A 21,409-nucleotide genomic window follows, 5' to 3' on the forward strand; every position below is an offset into this window, starting at 1 on the left:
GTTTTTCAGTGAATGACAAAAGTAAAAGTTTTAATGGTTTTGAATCACACATTCAAAATCTTTATTTTCAAAATGTCAGAATAAAACAATTTGATTGTTTTTCTTGAAGCAATTTAGTGAATTCTATACAAAAACATGGCAATGTTTCACTCAGTCCAAAGCCAAACACTTTTTCTGTGGAAAAAAAGTTTAATTTGAAAAATTTTGCTCCCTTCAACCAGGACTGGATCACACACCCTGTAAAGCCAACTGGAGCTTGGGATGCAACATAACTGTTCATTTCCTTTCCACTCCCCGCACCAGAAAGCAAGTGACAGATTGTAGACGGAAGGCAGATGAGGGGCTGCCTCTTAATGATCTCCCAATTCCAACACTTGTAATGAATAACACAAATAGTAATGCTCCTGCAGAGGTTGCAGAGGCTCTCACTCAAAGATGTTATTTAGTTGTGTGCTCCAGAGAACTCTAGCAAGAATTTCTGTCCCAGTGATTCCTTTCTAGGGAAGAAGTCATTGTGAGTTATAGTGATGAGCACAGCCAGAATGTGATGAGGCATCAGTAATAGGAAAGTCTTTTGAATCTTGTCATGGTTGGACTGTCCCAACAATCTCTCAGGGGTATTAGTACTTCTTCTTTTAGAACAGCTGTTGGTGCCTATGCCTCCATTGTTTGCATTAGAAGAACAATCCCAACTAAATTACAAACTTCTCAGGAGTGGCACAGCTAGTATGGGATCCAAGAACTAAGCTTGTCCAGAAATTTCCACTCCCTGAATGCCTGATGAAGAGATGTGTGCTAAGGAATCCAAAAGGCAGAAAATTATTTCTAAATTGTAGAGCGATAACACATACAGCTTAATTCACCTTTTGTGGCCCCGTGCTATCAGGGTCAGCTACATGAAGAAAACAGAGAGTGTTTGCAGCAGTGCATTCCCTCATGGTTCCATCAGAGGAAAGCAGCTACAGATGTGTGGTTGGTGCTCCATTGGTGGAGGTCACAGGTTGGCTGTCCTTTCAAGAGGAGCTTGGCATAACCTTCTCCTGTGACTAATCAGCTGCCTTGCACCTGCTGATGTGGGCTTAGGGATCAGGTAATAGCTTGGTCCTCATAAAGGACAGTAAGAGCTCAGATGCTGGGTAGGTAGACAGGCTCCTGTAGAAATCTTAGGGTCAGCAGAAAAAAACAGGCCCCGACCTACAGACTTAAGGCCAGATTTTTAAAGACACTTAGGCCCCATTAATTTTAATGGGAGTTAAGTGCCTAAATATATTTAAAAATCTGGGACTAAGGCCTAACTCCTAGGCACCTAACCACCCAGTGGAATCCACAAACCTTGAGTTAGGCACCGAGGCTCCCTGTACAATGCCTGGGGAGAGACAGGCGCCTGAGAATGGGATGTTCAAAAAGGGAAGCTGCCTACGTTAGCCAATAATGGCTCATCTCTAAACACTTGTATTGACCTGGGGGCTTTAACAACAGGGAGTGTTAGCCTATTATAGTGCTTAATTTGTAATGAAAGAGGTGCTGGGAGTCAAGCAATTTTTTTACATTCATCACTGGCATGCCAAGCCCGATAGGTGCCGGGGCTCAGCCCTGGCACAAATTAAGCACTGTCAAAAGGCATTATGTGGTGACTTCCTGAGTGCAATACAATGACATCCCAACAGTCGCTTGGGAGCAGCTTCTCTGTCGGGGTTTCACTGCTGAGGTTTCACCCGAGTGATGGAAACTTGCCCTGGTGTCTTTCTTCTGCCCTTCTTCCAGATCTTCTCCTGTTCATCTGGCTAGCTTGGTGGCTCTGGAGCAGGAACTGGGGCTGAAGTGAGTGGAATTTCCTATTCAGACCTTGAAAGTTGCCATTATGACAATGAATCATGCTGGTGACTCTCCTAGCAACAAGAGCGTTAGTGGGGAAACAGAAGGTCTGACATGGACCCAGTAACCCCACCCTAGCCATGCCATACACCCACTGGGCTGGCAACTGTGAGCCAAGTGTGGTTAAGCCGATTCTAGATTACAAGAGGATTTCCCTGCACGAAGGCAATCCTCTCCTGGTAGTTAAGTCAGCGTAGTGGCCCATTTATATTGGCAGAACTACGCAAAGCATCTGGAACATCTGTCCTGCTGCCTCTTTCAGGCTACTTTTCAACAACGGCATGATCTCACCACTTAGCTGGGAGTTACCTTGTGTCACTTGTCTGTGCTATTCTCAGTGTGTCCATAAGCTGCTGTCTCTTTACTGTTTTACCATTAAAAATTCTGCCCAGGCCACCGCCGGCACTTTCTTCCTTGTACCTTTTCTCCCCACGCTGTCACTCAGTCCCCTTTCTGCCAGCCCAGTGACATGATTGACTCAGTGGATAGAAGGGAATATAGACTGTTACTCAGATCCCATTTGTCCTCATTACCCCTCCTCTCTCTGCTTTGAAGAGACGGCAAGATCAAGATAAATTGACTTTTAACCTCCGAAGACTCATTTGCAATAGGTTGCAGCATCTTAATGGGTTTGAATATCTCCAAAAACTCAGTCGTTGCGGCAAACTCCTGCACAGTAAATACATCTGATGTACGTTTAGTACTGCAGATAGAAGAAAGTCACCCAAATTACAGAAGAATGAAATGATCTTTCTCTCTCTGGGGAGGATTTTGCATTTCCTGTTGGTAGCAGCAGAACACATAGCAGCCTCCCTTAGATTTATTTGTCCATATACTTGGCTGAAGTGTTATAAGGTCAGTAATATGAGCTGAATGGAGAAAATGCTGGTGACTTTTAGCTCTATTTGCCCTGAGGAAGGTTTCGCTTTTTGCACGACTAGATTGATCTCTTTTCCTTGCTAGACACAAATGAACAGGGCGGTGCTAGAGGGGACACTCAGAGGCTCTGGGGAGCCCCTTGTTAAAACAGTGTCACCACAGGGATGGCAGTATTGGGGTGATTTCCCTGTCTCTGGTAGAATTCACCTCCTGTCCAGACATTCTAGTTTTCCTAGACTGGCCCCATCAATATATAATGCAAAAGAAGAACAGCTGATTTATAGCTGGGTCTTGAGAAGGACTGATCAGTTAATGGGAGGTACAGGAGTGGAGCAACTTTCAGGATTGTTCCCAATGCAGCACGCTACTGCCACGTGCTCCTCCAATAACGAAGCATGAGAGTTCAGTGGAACTACTCACATCTTGAAGTTAGGTATATTTAAGGAGCTTGCTGAACTGATGCCTGGGTCTTCATAGGAGGGCTGCTCACTATGTCATATCAAGTAGTCTTGCAGGGCATTTCCTCTGATTACACAAATGATTAGATGTTTGAGAGCTAGATGCTTTGCAGTCTTTAAAACTATACGGAAGAGAGAGACTGTCCTCTGACAAAAAGGAGAAACTGCGTTTATGGGGCAACTTACAGGCTTGAAGGTTCTAAGTGTGACACTCCTTGATCTTTTGGGTTACATGAGACCCCCCCCAGTGGCAGCAAAGATGAAGTCCCAAAAGTCACCAGAAAAATACATCTTTGAGACACTGAAGTACTCTTAACTCATAAGTGAATTTCTCTTGATTATTCCATTTTCAAGACATGAACAGAGCTTACAATGATCTCGCCGTGTCTATCTGTAATGACCTCACATAGCTCAATAATGCCACGTACTTTAAATATTCATGTTTCTCCTTTTAATAAGGAGGTTTTGAGGTTTTATTAACTAGGTAACTGCTTTTCAGGAAAAATTACTATCATTGGAGCACCTCCAGTGGCTGCCTCTTTATGAAATACAGCAGCACAGCAATATGTCAGTCACTTGATTCCCCACATTTCCCACTCATTTGTTTTCTCCTTGTAACTCCTCCATCTTTACTTATTTCAATAACAAATCCTCTCTCTGTCCGTTCTGCAGAGCATTCAATCAATGTGCCCACGTTAAATGAGAGAGATGTTGCTCCCAATTTGTTTATTTGGAAGGGAAGTAATATTTTTAGAATCCCATTCAAATTGGGAATGCTGGTCTGTATCTGAAAACAAACAGTCAAACTGATTATTTTCCTGAACTATTGTTTTAAAGTCTCTCGAGATTAAACATCTTGTTCGACAAAGAGGGAAATAATGAAACCTGAGTATTTAAAGAGCAGCATGCAGGATTAGGACTCACTTATAAATCCTTTAATACAAGTCCTCTTTTCCTCCAATCAATGACACCGGTAAGCAAAAGCCTTTTTAAATTATGTTATAGAAAATCTGTTATTTTGCTGTGCCTGCCACCACTGCTGACAGAAAAGTTGCTGAGCTAAGCTTGTGATTACATGCTAAACCGGAGTAAGGAAGGAATCCGCCTGTAATTGCTGCAGTTTTAAAGGAATATTGGGTTAAAAAATATGATTTCCATGCAGCAAATGGGCTTGCCCAGTTGCCTGCTGCGTGCAGATACACTCCGGCAGGATTCCGCCAGCTGACATCATGCACAGATGACAGGCTGCTTCCCTGGAATATTTACCAGCATTCATTTTGCTGTAGATACTGAGAGGGTGAGGGGATGTCCAATATGTAACATTTTCTTACTTTTCGTTCAAAGATTAATAAAGCGATCTACGGCTCAGATCGTGAAATGCTTGCCTCATTGTTCAGTGATTGAATCTATCCACCGTTTGCATGTAAAGACAATGTATTTGAAGCACTCCAGTAGGACTTGCTCTCACTATTCTGTATGTTACAGAAGCGCACAAAGGTCTCAGTTAAGATACAAACCCAGCTGTGCTGGGCACTGAACAAGCACATCTGGTCTTCACGTAAATGTTTTACTGAAGTAGCTATGCTAGTTATAGTTATGATTTATTTTTACCAAGATAGCATAGCAGTAAGAGCCCTAATGCACATGAAGTGATACCAGTGTAACTGGCATATCTAATGCCAATTGGGGGGGATTAGCATAAACTATAGTCTACACTTAGAAGTTTTGCTGGCAGATCTATGTCAGTTAGGAGTGTAAAAGAATCATACACACTCACTGACATAGTTATGCCAGCAAAAGACCTAGTTTAGATACAATGATGCTGGCAAAAAAGTGATTTTGACCCCATCGCTTATTTTGTTCAGGAAACCACTAAAAGCTATGCCAGCAAAAGGACCCTTCTGCCAGCACAAGCGATATCTTCACTAGGAGGGTGTACCAGTACAATTACACCGGTATAGCTGTTATCAGCAAGTTGTTTGTAATCTAGACAAGGCTGTACTGATTGATAGAAGCACTTCTATGCCATTATAACTGCATTCACACCAGTTTAACTGTACCAGCAAAACTCTCCTAGCGTAGACAAGGCCTATATAGTAAGTCACATTCTCTGCAGGGCTGACAATCTACACAGACAACACAGACAAAGAGTGGGAAAGGAAAACAGAGGCTCGGAGAGGAGAAGTGACTTGCCCAAGATCACACAACAGGTCAATGAAAGAGCTGGGAGTTGAATCCAGATCCCCTGACTCCTGACGTTCAGTGCATTATCCATTGCCCAGACTGCCATTCTCTCTCTCTCTCTCTCTCTGAAAAGCGTTTTAACCATATGACTTTGATAACTTTCATACTGGGCTAGTTAGCAATTTGTACTAGAGAACACACATCTTTTGATGCCGTACAATACATTTACCTAAACATTGAGACAGAGAGAGATACAAAAGTAAAGTTACTTTTGCAGTTTCAAATGCATAAGAACTTCTTGGATTTATTGACCAGTGAGATTAGAAAGGCAACAGGTGTTAACAGACAGCCTGCTAACTAATCCTAACACATGTCTGAGGTAATTATTTTCTTTAAATTTAAACTAGAAATCTTGGGTGGAGTTTTCAAAAGTGCTCAGCATTATCTAACTGCTCCCAAGGAAGTCAATAGGAGTTTTACCACTGACTACCAAGGAAACTGAGTCGCGCCAACATGGAGTGCTCATGAAAATCCCACCCTGGAAAAGACCTGGGCTAAAACAGACTTGGATGCTACAGTTAGACAGCAAAATACAAGTGGCTTGATCTTCAGAAGTGCCAAGCACCTGCTGTTCCTGATTAAGTGAAGGGGCCCTGCAAGCACTCAGCAGTTCTAGGTATTAGGTTGCTTTTATTTAGATACCTAACTGTGGATTTAGGTGCTTAACTTTTGGCCCCCAAGTCTGAACACGTTGGCTTTGGGTTTCTGTGTAAAGTGACACAATACTCTTCCACCCCAGAGCTACAGTGAGTATTTCTCTATTCACTCCCATTGATTCTTCCAAGGCCACACAATTCCCTTTGGAATTAATGGGAGTTACATGGCTAAATGCCATAGTTACTCTGAAAATCTCAACCTCTACTATGACTTAGTGGCTCAGGATTTCTTTAATGTGGTAGGGATACTGAAGCGGCCCTGATGCCACATGGAGAGGAAGTATAGCAAGGTCCTGATATTGAGTTCTCAGTAGGCTGCAGAGGGAGGTGAGACCGCGATTGCTGAAATGACCTCAGATGCTTTAGCTTAGCACTTTTCCAAAGTGCAATACGCTAACATGCACAAAGACACTCTTAGTGCGCAATAAGAGTGTCCACATGGGACGTTAGTGCAGACAGGCTAGTGCACAACAGCAGCTGCTGGCTTTTTCCCCCATGTAGAAAAGCCATAATGGGGCCTGCTTATGACATCCAGAAGAATAACTCAGCTGTAAATACCACCTTCAATGAAGCCTGACCTGAACAGAACTCCCCTCTTATCTCAAGAACCAGTCATTACTAATTGCGGCGCTAAACTGGAGAATCCACCTCCATGTCCCTTTTACCTGATAAGTAGCGCAGATTCTTGCCCATGTCTTTTCTTTTGAGTGATGGCTCAATTATCTGACGTTTAAAACTTCCCGGAAAGTCTGAACATCTGGGCTTGCCTAGAGCTCCGGTGGCTTTAAGTCACTTAGTTGCATATTTGGGAGTTAGTGTCTGTGATGCGTTAGGAAGGGTGTGAATGGAAAGGTGTAGCTTTGAATATACCTACTTGTGAGGTCATTTTGAATTCAATTGACAGCAGCAGAGCTGGTCAAAACAATTTAAAAAGTGAAATCTCATTGACAAAGGTGACATTCATGATTTTTTTCTTCCAAAATGTTGACCCATTTTGTAAACTGGTTTTGAAATCAAGGTTTATTAGCAAATTGATGAAGAGTTTATATGAAGGCTCCATGGTTTTATATTGAAATTAAATATCCATAACAGCTTAGAATAAGTTCCATTGCGTGACAAGATTTTTTGTGATAATTCATTGCCTTATTGGTCCTTGATAAACGTTGCATATTTTGTATTAAATACTGCAGTGGCACCCAGAGACTCCAGCACAGGTTAGGGTCCCACTGTACAGCACCTAGCACAAACAGTGAGAGATGTCCCTGTTCTAAAGAGCTTACAGCCTACAAAGAGCTGACAGACAAAGGGTTGGAGAGGAAACAGAGGCTCAGAGAGGTGAGGTAACTTGCCCAAGGTCATACAGTAAGTCAGTGGCAGAGCCAAGAATAGAACTTAGTTTTCTTGTCTTCCTGTTAAAGTGACCTAGCCACTAACCCACGCTGTCCTCTCAGGCATGACAGTACTATTGCTTAGGAGAGCTTGCTGGGAATTTTCCTAATGAAGAACTTTTCATCAGAAAATGCTAATGTGTTGAAACCAAAACTATTCACAGCTAAGGGTCTGTTTCTCCCAATTTGAATTTTTTTTTTAAGTCCAATTTTGACATTTTCTAAACAAAAAGTTTCATTCTTTTTTGGTTCACAACTACTGATCATTTTGGTATTTTAGTTAAATTATGCTAAAAATAAATTACAAAATTAAAGTCAAAATCAAAAGGCAACATTATTGAAATGAAATGTTTCTATTGACCCAATCCAATTTTTTTTCCGGATTATTGGTTTGCAGGAATTCAAGACCGCAACTTTGTCATAATTTGAGACAGGGAAATTCCCCCCCCCCCCCCCCCCAACATCTCAAGAATTCTTGTGGAACAGAAAAGCCATTTCCCACCCACCTCTATTGCTTAGTCATCTTTATTGTCTATCCTGTAAGTTTAACCATAATATTTATTTTGTATCGATAAGTTTATAAATGTAGAAAAAATCTCAAGTCTGTACATTAGCTAAGTCAACCAACATCTATAGAGCTATGATATGGGAAATTGGTTAATTAAAAGCATCTTAATTAGTTGCCTATATTACCATATATACTCAGTTCTCACACTTATAAGAGAAAAGTACATATTTAATGCAGTCAGCAGCACTGAGATTCTTCTCTGTTTTGAGCCATCTCCAGTCTGCTCTGGGTTGTTACATATATATATCTGCTTAGTCAGATTGCAACTTTCTAAGTTTAAGTTTGTCACTAGAAAACATTTTGATTTGTTTGTACCCACACCTGCCTCTTTTCCTCTTATTTAATATCACTTACATCTCTGGTCTTTGTTAATAAACTTATTGTTTTATTACCAAGCCATCTCAGTGCTGTGTATTAAAGTGAAGTATGACTCTTCAGCTAACCTAACAGAGCCTCTGTCTCTTTGGAGGCAGCGAAGCTAATTTCTATGAGAGACGTCTCTAGGGAACTCAGGTTCATGGATTGCCAGTCTAAACTTTGCCTTGCTGGTAACAGAGTCCTGAGGAGTTTGCTGGCAAGGCAGACAGGCTGGTGTGGCAGGGGCCTGATACATAACTCAGCAACAGCAACGTTCTCAAAGCTCCCTGGCTGAGGTAGAGTGAAAACGCAGTGGCTCACAGTTCTGGGTGCCTTGAGCAGGACCTCCCAGTATTTTTGCAACTCCTAGGAGAGTGCTTCTGGCCTTTTTAGAGAGCCCCACTATTTATAGATCTGAAGAAAGGACGTCACAAGGCATCTGCTGTTCTAACCTTTCCTTTGTTCTGCTGGGGCCACAGATCTTTATCCCCTAGTTGATGTGAAACTGTTACCTCCTGGTGACTCAATGCTGAAAGGTCGGAAAGAAAAAAAATGCTTTTCTGAAACACATCCCCTGCTGCGTTCAGCTGGGAATCAGGTGTTAAAAATCAAACTGTGTTCCTCAAAAAGACATTTCCCTGCACTCTACAGAAGATATTTAAGAGGAGACTTTTAAAGGCACTGAAGGCAGTTCCCACTACCTTTCAATGGGAGTTGGGCATTTAAGGCTCATCTGTGCCTTAGAAAATCTCCGTTATTTATTTTGAAATAAGCTCTCAAGTGTTAAGCCAGCCCATTTGTCCTCTTCAGTAAAGTTCCACCCACTTTTGTATGAAGCTTTATGATCACAGAACATTTTGGATTAGATGTCAAGGGTGGGGCCTATTTACCAGAATTTGACTTGTACAGGTCTATCGTTTTCTGCAGGTTTTCTCTGGAACTGGAAAGACAGGACAGCGTTTCTAAAGGTATAAACAGGATGTTGCATTCGAACAAGACTTGCAAGTTCTAATCACTCCTTTACCAGGCATTGTCTCACAGATGATCTCATCTTCTGCAACCGTCTTTGGGAAAAAAACCAGGCAGTGTTAGTTACCCTTCCCCTCCGCTTACTTGCTTGTGTGTTACAAGGAACCCAGTAGCGCATCTAGACATCTTGCCCTTTTCCCCCCCATTGTGGCTGAACAGGGAGTTGAGCCTCACTTGTTAAATAAACTTCCCCAATTATAGATAGAAAAATCAGCATCTATGTAAGATCGATCGTAAACTGAGACTCATTTTCAAAGCTGAGCAGGCATCTAAACATCATGGATCTGATTTCAGGATCATGACCTATAGGGAAGTCGAAGATCGGAACCCTGTAGCAAACTTGGAAGTGGTTATATTAAATAGAAGGGATCTTAACTTTGGTAAATATATAAAGCTGCAAGATCAATCTATTGGTACATTTTAAAATAGATTTGTTCATAACTTGCTTGTGAAATAGTATTCCGTGAAGTGGCAACTAACCTTTTTCTTTTTAAGTCTGCGTCTTAACAATGTGACAGACTAAGACAAAGTATTAATTGCATTTGTTATGAAAACAAACGACTCTGACCAGAGAGATTCTTAATCACAGTTCCTGATGCATCCAAGCTTAGCTACTTCTGTGATGCGCTGACAACCAGAATGTTTGGCTTCACAAATCACTGAGAGAGCGGCAGCAAGCCATCTGACATATCGCACAGCTAACGTTAAAGAGACCGAGCCAGCTTAAACAAACAAAGGGCAATTATACTGCAGACCGGGTGAGACTTGTGACTAGCTATCCAAAGGAGATGAAATAAACTGTTTGTAAACTCATTCTGATTTGCTTCAGGCTGAGAACAGGTTAGACCAACACCTGCCAGAGATGGGCTGGGAATACTTGGTCCAGGGGATGGACTAGGCCTGGATTGGGGTTGCATGGATTATGGGGAAGGTGCAGCTCACCAGCGGCAATTGCCACAGCCCTGGCGGCTGCAGACAAATGCTGCCGGGGGAGCTGGGGGACTATATATTCATAAACTGCTTTTACCGCTCCTATTCAGAGATGTAGCGCACACTTCCTCCAGTGTAGGACGTGCACATGAAGAAAAGTTAAATTTGAGCAGGAATGTCCTGAAGTTCAAGTGCCTCCCTTTGCAAAGAGAGCTCTTTGAATGTAGTTTTCTGTATGACATTTGCCAAAACAATGAAATCTACTAATCTGGAACTTCTGATCCAACTGCCCAAACTGCATATACCTTGCTGTGGCACTTTAAACATTGTCATATGACCATAGTAATAGAACAATTTCAGAGAGGAGAACTATACAGTCGTATAATACGGGGAAGGACTGCTTTTTAAGCACATACAGCTCACGCAGTTCAAATTTCCAAAACAAACAAGTCACCCCCAGGCTGAGGCCAAGCAAAGACAATTTCAGTGTTAAAGGAATTGGTCTGACAAAGTTAGAAGGAAGTGGAAAAGGGAAAGCTTGAGTGTTCTATTCTCTATAGCTTGTGTTATTTGACCTGCATTTAACGGCCAGATTTTTTAAGAGTTCAGCACTGTTGACTTTTGTTCCTTGACCTGATCTTGGGAGGTATGTATTTATAAGCAGGCTATAGTTTGCATGCTAAGAAATGCTAAAAAGATTGATAAGGAAACCTATTCAGCTGTAATGCAAGTAGGGGAAGCATAAATATTCAGATTAATGTTTAAGATAGGCTTTGCAACAAGTCTGACGTCTAGTAAGGGCTGACAGTTTGCATGAGGTTTAAGTAGCAGTTAACATAAGTGTTTGACGTAGATTATAATGTTACAGGGGCTTTTTGCAATATGTACCTTGTAAAAAACAAGCAAACCACAGAAGAACAGAAACAACATATTTCTAGGGGACTTTTGTTATGTGTAACCATGAGGTTAACCTCATTGACTTGTTGGAAATACTGGGCAATGTTCTAATCCAAATGGTTTATGTCCATCATCAGAACCCCACTTCTGGTTTCCTGGAATGCCACACATGGACCAAGATCTGGGAGGCAATCTAAATATGGTCACAGGACACATGTGGATGTATTAGGGGGGAATATATAAAACAGGGTGTATATCCAATCTCTAGGGGGCACATCGGGGTGACAGGATGGCGGAAGCCTGGGTCGCCACCTACCACTTATGATGCTCTATCTACTACAGCAGTGGCTTTCAGCCTTTCCAGACAACGGTACCCCTTTCAGGAGTCTGATTTGTCTTGCATACCCCCAAGTTTCACCTCACTTAAAAACTACTTGCTTACATTTCGGTGTATAGTGTATAGAGCAGTATAAACAAGTCACTGTCTGTATGAAATTTTAGTTTGTACTGACTTCACTAGCGCTTTTTATGTAGCCTGTTGTAAAACCAGGCAAATATCTAGGTGAGTTGATGTAGCTCCTGGAAGACCTCTGTGTATGCCCAGGGGTACGCATGTACCCCTGGTTGAGAACCACTGTGCTAGAGGTCAAGCTCTGTGGAGCCTGAAAATCTGTCTCTCTCAGCAGCAGAAGCTGGTCCAATAAAAGATATTACCTCACCCACCTTGTCTCTTTCATATCCTGGGATTGACACAGCTACAACAACACTGCATAACGCTTATGTTTGGAATTATTTGGCAGTTCTGTAAAGTTTTCATGTTTTTATATCTGACCCACCAATCTCATTCTTCATAATACATTTACATGGCTGCTGAGTAAAGAAGCTGTTATCAATGATCTGTGCAATTTTCAGTCAAAATTAATCAAAGGCTACATATACCACCTAAAGGAAACAGCCATGTTTTCACTCGTGCTCAGCTCCCAGCAGCTCCTGCTGAGAACACCAACATTCCTGAAGATTTGTGATCATTTTAAAGTCATCAGCTCTCACCATCAATGCACACGGCACACGTGAAGTGTGGCTAATCTAAATAAGAAGCAGAGGTACCAGCAGTAGCAGTGATGCATGATCAGAAATTGGGGAGCTGGTGGGAAAGAATTTCAAAATGCCCAAGGGACTTAGGAGTTGAAGGCTAGCTGAAAGTCAGTGAGACTTATGATCCCAAGTCCCAGGATTTCAAGCAAGTTAGGCTTCATAGGATCTGGTTCTTAGGCAGTCTGAGAATTTTACCTGATGCATCACTGACAACACAGATGTCACCGCAACTTGGATCACAAGGGTCAGACACAAAATTAAACAAGCCCACAAATATATTTATTTTCATTTTAATATTACAGAAGGGATAAGGCCCTCCACAATGCACCATTATTTGTCCAACAAGGATTGGAAGTGCTTTAGCAAACTAAATACTGCTACTTGTCCTTTTTGCACTAATAAAGAACCAATGTGTCAGACCCTTTCCCTTAATTATTTCTCTGGGTCTTCCATGCTCGTTAGATCCCAGAAGTTCAATTTTCTTGTTTTGCATTTGTTATGATTAAAAAGAATTTTCTGATTTGTTAAGATATATAAAACAAGGTTACTTACCAGTAACTGTTGTTCTTCGAGATGTGTTGCTCATATTTTTCAAGGTGTCTGGTGATTTTGGATGCCCATCTTGAGACACTTTAAAGGCAGTCTGATTGTTTTCCAAATATCCAGAGTGGTACAAGACATTCTTATTATGAAGATTCAAGTCAAATGTGTCCCTTCCTTACTTCCCCCACCCCCAATATGATCCCCAGCTTTGATTATTTACTGGATTTTATCCTAGCTTAAACTCTGAAATGTCAAGCAGTTAAAACGTGGGACCTACCAACCTGGATAGTGTTTCTTTAATATTGTTACTTTGAGAATGAGGGATCCATTTATCTGCTTTTCAAAGTGTTCATTAATGCTGAAAAACAATTTCTTTAAGGCACCAGTTATTAGAATCAGCAGATGATAGATAAACACTGTGGCCTGAAATCTCACTTACATGAAGAGTGTGTCTACATTGCAATCAGGCAGCATGATTGCAGCACATGCAGACAGCTAGATTTAGCTAGATCAAAGCTAGCTTGGGTATGTCTACACATGCTGTAATCACACCTCCTGATTGCAATGTAGAGGTACCCTCTGACTCCTTTTCACCACTCTGGCAATGCACCGGGTACACAGTAGTATAAATGAGAATCAGACCTATACTGTATTTACAGTGTTTGGTGTAGAACTTTTCAAGCTCCTTCCCAGATACAAACAAAACCTGAACAAGCCTACGTTCCAGCAGACAAAATACAAGCCACGATCACTGTATCTGGAAAAAATCAATTCCAATGCCTAGCTTTTTGAAGATGAATATGGTACAGTTGCTCTTTTATTAACAGGAAACTTCCAATTGCCATGAGCATAGTGGAGATTGAATGATGCCAACTCTGTACTTCACCTCGGGAAGTCAAAACTTCTGAAGCCAATAAGGTATCCCATATCCTCTCAAACTGTATCTTATGGTGCCAAAGGCCAATCGCTTTAACTCTTTTTTGACAGCTTGTATAGACCATGAGCCTGGCTACCCTATGATGTGTTGCATCTGCCACCTTAGGCTATAAAACAGCAGATGGAAGATTCACAGCAAGAAGAATAACAGAACACTAAGGAGGTGAGAAACAAAAGCAAGAATAATTCAATGGCTCATCCTACAACTTAGCACAGATGGAGTCCCTAACTAGATACTTCCTTTCTGTGCTCTGCTGCAGACAGGTGCTTAGGGCAAGATTTTGATCTCTGCAACCCTCGTGTGAATCTAATAGATTTCCCTTCATTTTAATGAAGTTACTCTGGATTGATAGTGGTGTAACTGAGATCAGGCTCTGGCCCCTAGTTCTATAATAATGTGCACTTGTCCAGCATGATGGATTTGTCTCATACTCTGAACAGAGTTTCAGCATTGTATTTACTGAGTGACTTCATTTTTAGTATGTTTACACTAAGAATCATGTCTAATGACACAGTAAATAGGAACCTAGGACTTGCCAAACTGGATCAGACCAGTTGATGGGGCTCTCTCGCCCAATATCTTGTCCCTGACAGTGTCCACAACTAGCTGCTTTGGAGGACAGTACAACAAACTGTTAGACTTTCTAAAATAATTTGCCCAGAGAAGAAGCCCCTTCCCAATCTCCCAAGTTGAAAGGTTGGTGTAAAGGATCCAAGGAAGGGGAAGCTAAATTAAATATATCCTTTTAAAGGTCTCAGGGAAGGAGCCATGATTGCAATCTTAAGAAAGTTCATAAGGCCCTTAATTCAGGGCCCTGGTTCAGTGGTCCTGGTTCAGAGGTCCTAATCTTAGCAAACAAATCTAATTGTCAAATTGCTAATCGCCTCCAATCTCAGAGCAGCCTGCAGCATTTCATTCCATTCTAGGCTCTCTCTCTCCTAATCAGCATCCTCTTCCTGTTTAAATAGCCCGGCCCCAGGACAGAGCAGGGGGATCCTTGATTGCATCCATTTATTTCAGATGTAAGCTTCAGATTGTTTCTTAAGGAGAGCACACCTAGGCATAGCTGGTTTCTGCTCTGCTGAAGTCCGAGGGATAATATCCCCTCTACACGATTTTTCACTCCCCACCAATACAATTCTTGATGCTCTTTTTGACTATGTAAATGGCTAATGCTTTCTTGGTTCTAATAAATTCTTGCCATCAATGCTATCTCTTGGCAATGAGTTCCACAGGTTAATTGTGCATGGTGTAAGAAGTTATTTCCTTTTACCAGCTTTAAATTTACTGTCTTTACATTTGCTATCTCTCAATTTCAGTGAATAGACCCTTGTTCTTGTATGATGAGAAAGGGAAACATGAACACTTGTTTTATCTTCTCTATACCATTATTATCATATCTCTCTTTATTATATCTTCTCTTATTCATCTCCCCAAACTAAAATTTTGCAATCCCTCTTTATGCTGAAGCCTCTGCTAATTTTCATTGCCGTCTCTGAACTCCCCTCTACCTGAGAGAGGGTAATCAGAACCCAGTATTCCAGGGCAGGGATACTTATTGATTTGTAAGATGGCATTATAGCATTTTCAGATTTCTTCCTCCGTTCTATTCATTAGGCATCCTAACCTTGGCAAGTTAAGGGTTTTTAGTGGTCCATCTTTTATCAGATTTCCTTTTCACTACTCCACTAACAAATTAAACTTCCTGCCATCCCTCAGCACCAGACTTCCTGTCTGTCTACCTACTTATAAGGCCCTCATGACCATAGTGCCTGAACACCTCATAGTCAATAACAGGTAAGGACCAGCCACATTTTACAAAGGGAGACTAAGACATAGGGTGGATTAAGTGATTTGTTCACGGTCCAACAAGATGGATGTAGTAAAGTCAGGATTTGAACCCAGGTCTCTTAAATCCTAATCCACGGTCCTATGTACTAGGTTATCCTTCCTTACTCTAGCAATAGTGCTGGGGCCTCTGAGTTGGAAATCACTGAATTAAAATGCATAATTACACAACTATGGTGTGTACTGAGGCAGTAGTGTTTGCCAAATCCAGGTGTAAGCAACAAGGCCCTCTATAGCAGTCTTTGTGGGACAGTAAGGACTGGCCGTGTATTAAGTGACTGAGTTCAGACTGGGCTGATAATAGTTTGTTATGGAAGGCCTTAAACTATCATAGACATATTGCCTCATTGTCAACATTTTACCTTGAAGCGGGTGTTTTCTTTTTAAGCCTTGTCTCTGCATCTGGTGTAGCTGTGGACACAGCAGGTGTACCTGGGAGCTTAACCTGGGCTTGAGGTTCTAATACATTTATCACTGCAGGTTCTTCTAGCAGATCTAGAGATCCTCCATTGTGTTCTGTGTTAAGCTGATTGAGCTCCAAGTTTGTGTCATTTCTGGCACAATATTTGCTAGGTGAAAGTCAGATCAACTGTGCAAGCACTGCACCATCTTCAACCTTCTGTACTTAGGATACCTTCCAGTACCTTAGCCCACAAATTCCTGTCATTTGGATTCATACCTGTCCAGGGTTCAAATCCCAGACAAGCCCTGCTTTCTGCAATGGACCTGCTAGGAATAGTCCGTCTCTCGCCTCTTTGATGGCAATGATTTGGAAATTTGATTTTCTAGATTAGCTCCGCCACTTTGCAGGATGCTTTCATCCTGACACGAGTGCTAGAGAGCCTGCACCCAGTCCAGTGGAAAAGCTAGGTAAGAAAAGGAAGTTAATGTAGACCACACAGGGCCACATCCTCAACTGATATGATTTGCCATAGCTCCATCAACTTCTCTACCAGCTGAGGATCCGGCCCACTTTCTCAGAGGTATTGCTTTTTACATATCCTGGCACTTGACACAGACAATTGCACATATCAACTTTCATTTCTGTGTTAAGTCACATGGGCTCAATGATCAATCAGAGGAAATCAGCAGCTTTGGTTGCCTGTTGCACTGAGGGAGAAATGAGTGCAACCTCAGCATGGGAGAGTTTGATAAGTTTGCTTCTGTACCAGCGAGAAGAAAAGCACTTCAGATAACCTATTTCACAGAACTGCCACCTTTCAATGTCAAAACAATTCTGCAAAATTTGAGGGGAACCTATTAATCCATTGTTTAATCAAGTCCAATGGCTGTGTACATTTGGGATAATTATCATTTGAATTTGCAAGTCACCTACAGCAGAATGTCCTTCTATGCAGGGTAGAGTCTAATGAGCCACAGCTGCCCTAACGAAGCAGCAGTAATTAGCCAGCATGATTCCACCACTTGGAGCAAGAGGTGACTCCTATCACTCTGTTACAGGCACACGCCGTGTGATCAGAGTGAGCTTTGTCAGCAAATTTGCTTCACTGGGACATCTCATAGGCAGCTAATTAAGACCAATGATAATGAACAACTACTATTTGACTGACAATATTAACAAAAGTTCTGCTAAGACACAGAGGGGAGAGCATCCTCTAACGAACCACCAATAGCCATCTAGCAGCACCAGGCCTTCTCAAATCACATTGGAGTCTTGGGAAGAATGCATGCTTAGAAGGAATAGCACCCTCCTTGCTCCTCAGAGGTCTCCCAGGCCACTACTGATCACACTCGAGCATATTTAGTTTAATAAGCTTGACAGGAGCCCACTCAGAAACATTATGAGATGCTGGCAAATTTCATGGGTACCAGCAACTAGGGCATGGGCAGTTTGACCTAGTGGTTAGAGCCATAAACAGAACCTAGAGTCAGAACTAAGGGTCAGGAATCAGAGACAAGCCCAGGATTGGCATCAGAAGCCAGACAAGGGAGCAAGCCTAGAGCCGGACAGGAACAAGGCAGGAGCAGAGCTGAGAACAAATACCGTCACAGACGAGGTCACATCTGTGAGCATAAGCACTGAGCGGCTAGTGCCCTGCACCTGAGATTAAATGCAGATCGGTTGGCTCCTTGTAGCCAGTCTGGGGGACAAGCCAAATTAGGAAATTCTGCCACAGTCTCACTGGGCTCATTAACTAGCCTGGGGGCTGAGCTGTGGGAACTCAAGCCTATAGTTTCTGAGAAAGGGCCACCCTATTACAGCAGCAGCTGCAGCAACAGTGTTAACCAAGGCACAACCAATAGGATACCCTAAGCCGCTTGCACACATCAGGGCACCAAATAAATAACAAATCCTGCCCAGGAGGACTGTGCAGGTGAACCATAGGGCTGTGTTTTATGGCCTGGCTCCTCGATAAACAGTGAGATTTTCAGGGTTGAGCGGAGGGAAGGAAGGTGGTGGGGCCGGGGCAGACGGTGACCATGGGGCAATCTAGTTCACCCAGTCGGGATGATTGACTAAACCAGGTGGCATGGGAATTAAACGATGTTTCGCTCCGATTCCCAAGCTGAAGCTTTCCAGAAGGAGTCTCGTATGTATTAAAGTTCGGCTCAAGATGCGAAATTTGAATCTAGGTCAGGGATCTGAAAAACCCTAACGTTCAGGGTGTTTGGCTCTGGCGTGCTGGTTTGGGGCCGTTTGCTTGATTTGTACCTGGGTCCAAACTGGGCTTTAACAGCCCATGCAAGTTTAAGGTGTTTAGATCCGGGTGTCTGGTTGAAGCCCAGGATCATAGAAGCCAGCGAAGGGCTATTTATGTATTAATTACCAAAAGGAAAATGGCCATTTTGGAGTCTCGGGCCATGGCATCCTCCGTGTTGCAGAGTGATGGCACGGTCGGAGTTTGCGAACTACGTTCTGTGTTGGTTTTATAATAGTCCAGCAATCAGGAAAACAGAGCGAAACCAAGGGTTCAATCCTCAGTTTGCGGCTGAGTTCGGCTTGCAGCTGGGGAGAAAGGGCTTGAGGCAGAGGATGCTCAATCTTTGGGGTTCCCCAATCTTAGGCTTGCTTGAGGAGTCAGTCAGCCTCGGGTGCCACATACAGTAACCACAGGGCAACTGAGCCAAGGGGCCACAATGCCAGCCACAATGGGGCTCCAGCCACACTACTTTTCCCTAGCCATGCCCCTGTTACTACCTCCGTGCCAGGAGCTGTGAAGCAGGTGTGATATAGAGCTGCCTACATCTTCTCAACACCAGCCAAGGATTCCCTCTCACCCGGAGAAACTTCAGCTGGCTCATTGACCGGGCTTTGCACAACGGGGGATTAGTTGTCCCCAGGGCCCAGCTCCTGAAAGGTCTTGATTTCAGTGGGAGTTAAGCACCTGAACACTTTTGAGGATCCAGAACAAAGTGGTTAATTTGTAAACAGTCAGGGGAGTCTCCCAATCCGTACAAGATTCCCTCCAAAAGCCACAGCGTTCCCCAAAGATCCCTGCCGTTCTCCCCAGAGAACCCAGTGCAACCTGTTATCACAAAACTGTCTCTCACAAGGTGGGGCTTGATGCAGGAGTTCCTGTGCAAAGCTGTATGGCCTGCACTATGCAGGAGCTCAGACTAGATGGTCGCAATGGTCCCTTCTGGCCTTAAAATATTGCGTGTGCTTGCAAACATTGCGCACTGATCTCGTAGCGCTAGAGGCTGCAGTGGGGAGGAGTGCAGTTAGCCCCGTTAAACTAGAGAGGTTTGCTGTGCGTGGAGCAGTGCAGTGAGCAAAGGGGAGTGGATCCTCTCGAATGTTTCCCACTGCAGCTCTGTGAGCAGTACCTATTTGGACGCCAGCCTGTCTCATGCCCCTTCCAGCTGATATAATCTCCCTCTTGCAAGCCTTCTTCTTCCCTTCCAGGCTGCAGCTGGGGGCTTGATAAGTGCCATTTATTCAACTCTAAAGTGGATGGAATTCTAACACTGCTCACTTGTGACTATATTTATACACTCCCTCCTTGCTTTTGGCTCGTTTGCTTATGAATGGCTGGAGGGGAAGGATTTTTCCCCCTAGTCTGAGTGAGTAAAGAGAACACAGGCAACGATAATGCTCTTAGCAAGCACTTATGTTCAACTTAATTTTTAAAAGGGTTAATAAATGCAGCAGATGTACGCTGCAGGCCTTGGCAGGTGTGTGCTATTTCAGCAGGCTGCGAAGGGGGACATAATCCCAGCTTTGGAAAGAGGACAACATTTCTACTCAAAAAGGATCCTGGGGATGATAGGCATAAATTATTTAAAGTACGAGACACTCATGCCCTGTGCACTCAGGTAGGAGAGGAAGGGGGCGTAAAGCAACCCCTCACTCCCTGCATGGGCTTCTGAGGGTAGGTCTACCCTGCGGTCAGAGGCGTAAATGCAGCACCTGGAGAGCCACTGTTAATCCAGTTAGCTCAGGTACTGCCAGCGATGATGCCAGGGCAGCATGGGCTAGGCACCGGAGTGAGCGCCCAGTACCAAAGTCAGCCTGGGTATGCCTCCAGGTGCTGCCCTCACACCTCTGATGGCAGTGCAGGCGTCCCCTTGGGTTGTAACCTCTTAGGGCCTGGGACTCTCTCTCTGTATGTGCGTGTACAGCACCTAGCACAACGGGGCCTTGACCCAGGAGGCCCTCTACCTCCTTCCATAGTGACATCTCTCATCACTGGGAACATCGCCTGGCCCATGACAGAGCTGCGCTGCCCGTCCCTTTTGCTGGAAATACAGGGCGGCCATGGAGGAAATGAGTGGGCTAAAACCCCACGGACCAGTTCTGGAGGGAGAATCACTGCGCCTTACTGAGTACTGTGAGCTCCTGGGAGCTGCGGGCACTTATTTGTGAGGCTCCCAGCTGATTTCTGAGCATCCAGAAAAGTTATTAAAAAACAGCAGCAAGAGTCGGTCCACGAGGAGGAGGATATAAGAGGAGGGGCTGAGTTTCGGGGCCTGGTTCTCAGTAACACTAGAGCTCCTTCATATAGCCCTCACAACGTTTAGGGGCCTTCAAACGGCTGCACAGGTCCTGCAAGCCGCTCAGTCTTCCCCGCGTGGGGTCTGGGCCACCAACAGAGGTTGCTGAGCCTGCCCCAGCAGGGGGGTATTTACTGCTCTGGTTTCAGACCCAGCAATCTAGGGTCCGTCCCCCGGCCGATGACCCCACCAGGAGCATCATGTTACGATGACTCCTGCTTCCAGGCCACTTTCCCGACCAGAGAGCGGCATGGAGGGCCCTTCTCGTGAATAACGAACAGGCTGCACATATTTTACTTCAAATACGGAGCAAATTGGTTTCCCCCAATAGTTTTTTCCCCTCCGGTTTATTAGAGATTATCAACCAACTTTCCCTTTCCTATAGGGTGGGTAGCTCCCTTCTGATCCAGCCCTGACCCCCCAAGAATTATACAGCCCCGTCTTCCTCCTGCCACCTTAAGACCAATAGGCTCTGGGTTCTTTGACACGGTACCGCCATCTAGTGGCCAGGTGCATAAACTAACAGACAACCCCTCTGAGTGCTAGGATATTTACACACAGTAAACCAAGGACCCACAGGTATGGGTAAATGACATTTACATGCCCAGAAAGGATTAAATAAAAGAAAGGGAAATGCAGAAAGCAAGGGCAAAAGGCAAAGGGAGGGGAAACAGGGATAACAAAGAAACGAGCAACCAGCCAGTCATGCAGCAACGAGCACTCGCTCCCTTGAGACCTCAAAAGCCCAC

General features: G+C 43.6%; 1 protein-coding gene across 1 annotated transcript in view; it reads right to left on the reverse strand.

Annotated features, from left to right (window-relative positions):
• Nucleotides 1–21,409, reverse strand: part of LOC137156569 (uncharacterized) — a 73,864-nt gene that overhangs the window by 52,341 nt on the left and 114 nt on the right. Inside the window, exon 2 of the mRNA XM_067553454.1 lies at nt 9,316–9,365. The gene's annotated coding sequence lies outside the window, so the exon portion shown is untranslated. The remainder of the gene's footprint in view (nt 1–9,315; nt 9,366–21,409) is intronic.

Source organism: Emydura macquarii, unplaced genomic scaffold (genome assembly GCF_026122565.2).
Source record: "Emydura macquarii macquarii isolate MOO-44397 ecotype Brisbane River unplaced genomic scaffold, CSIRO-AGI_Emac_v2 contig_1451, whole genome shotgun sequence".
NCBI classification, from domain to species: Eukaryota; Metazoa; Chordata; order Testudines; family Chelidae; genus Emydura; species Emydura macquarii.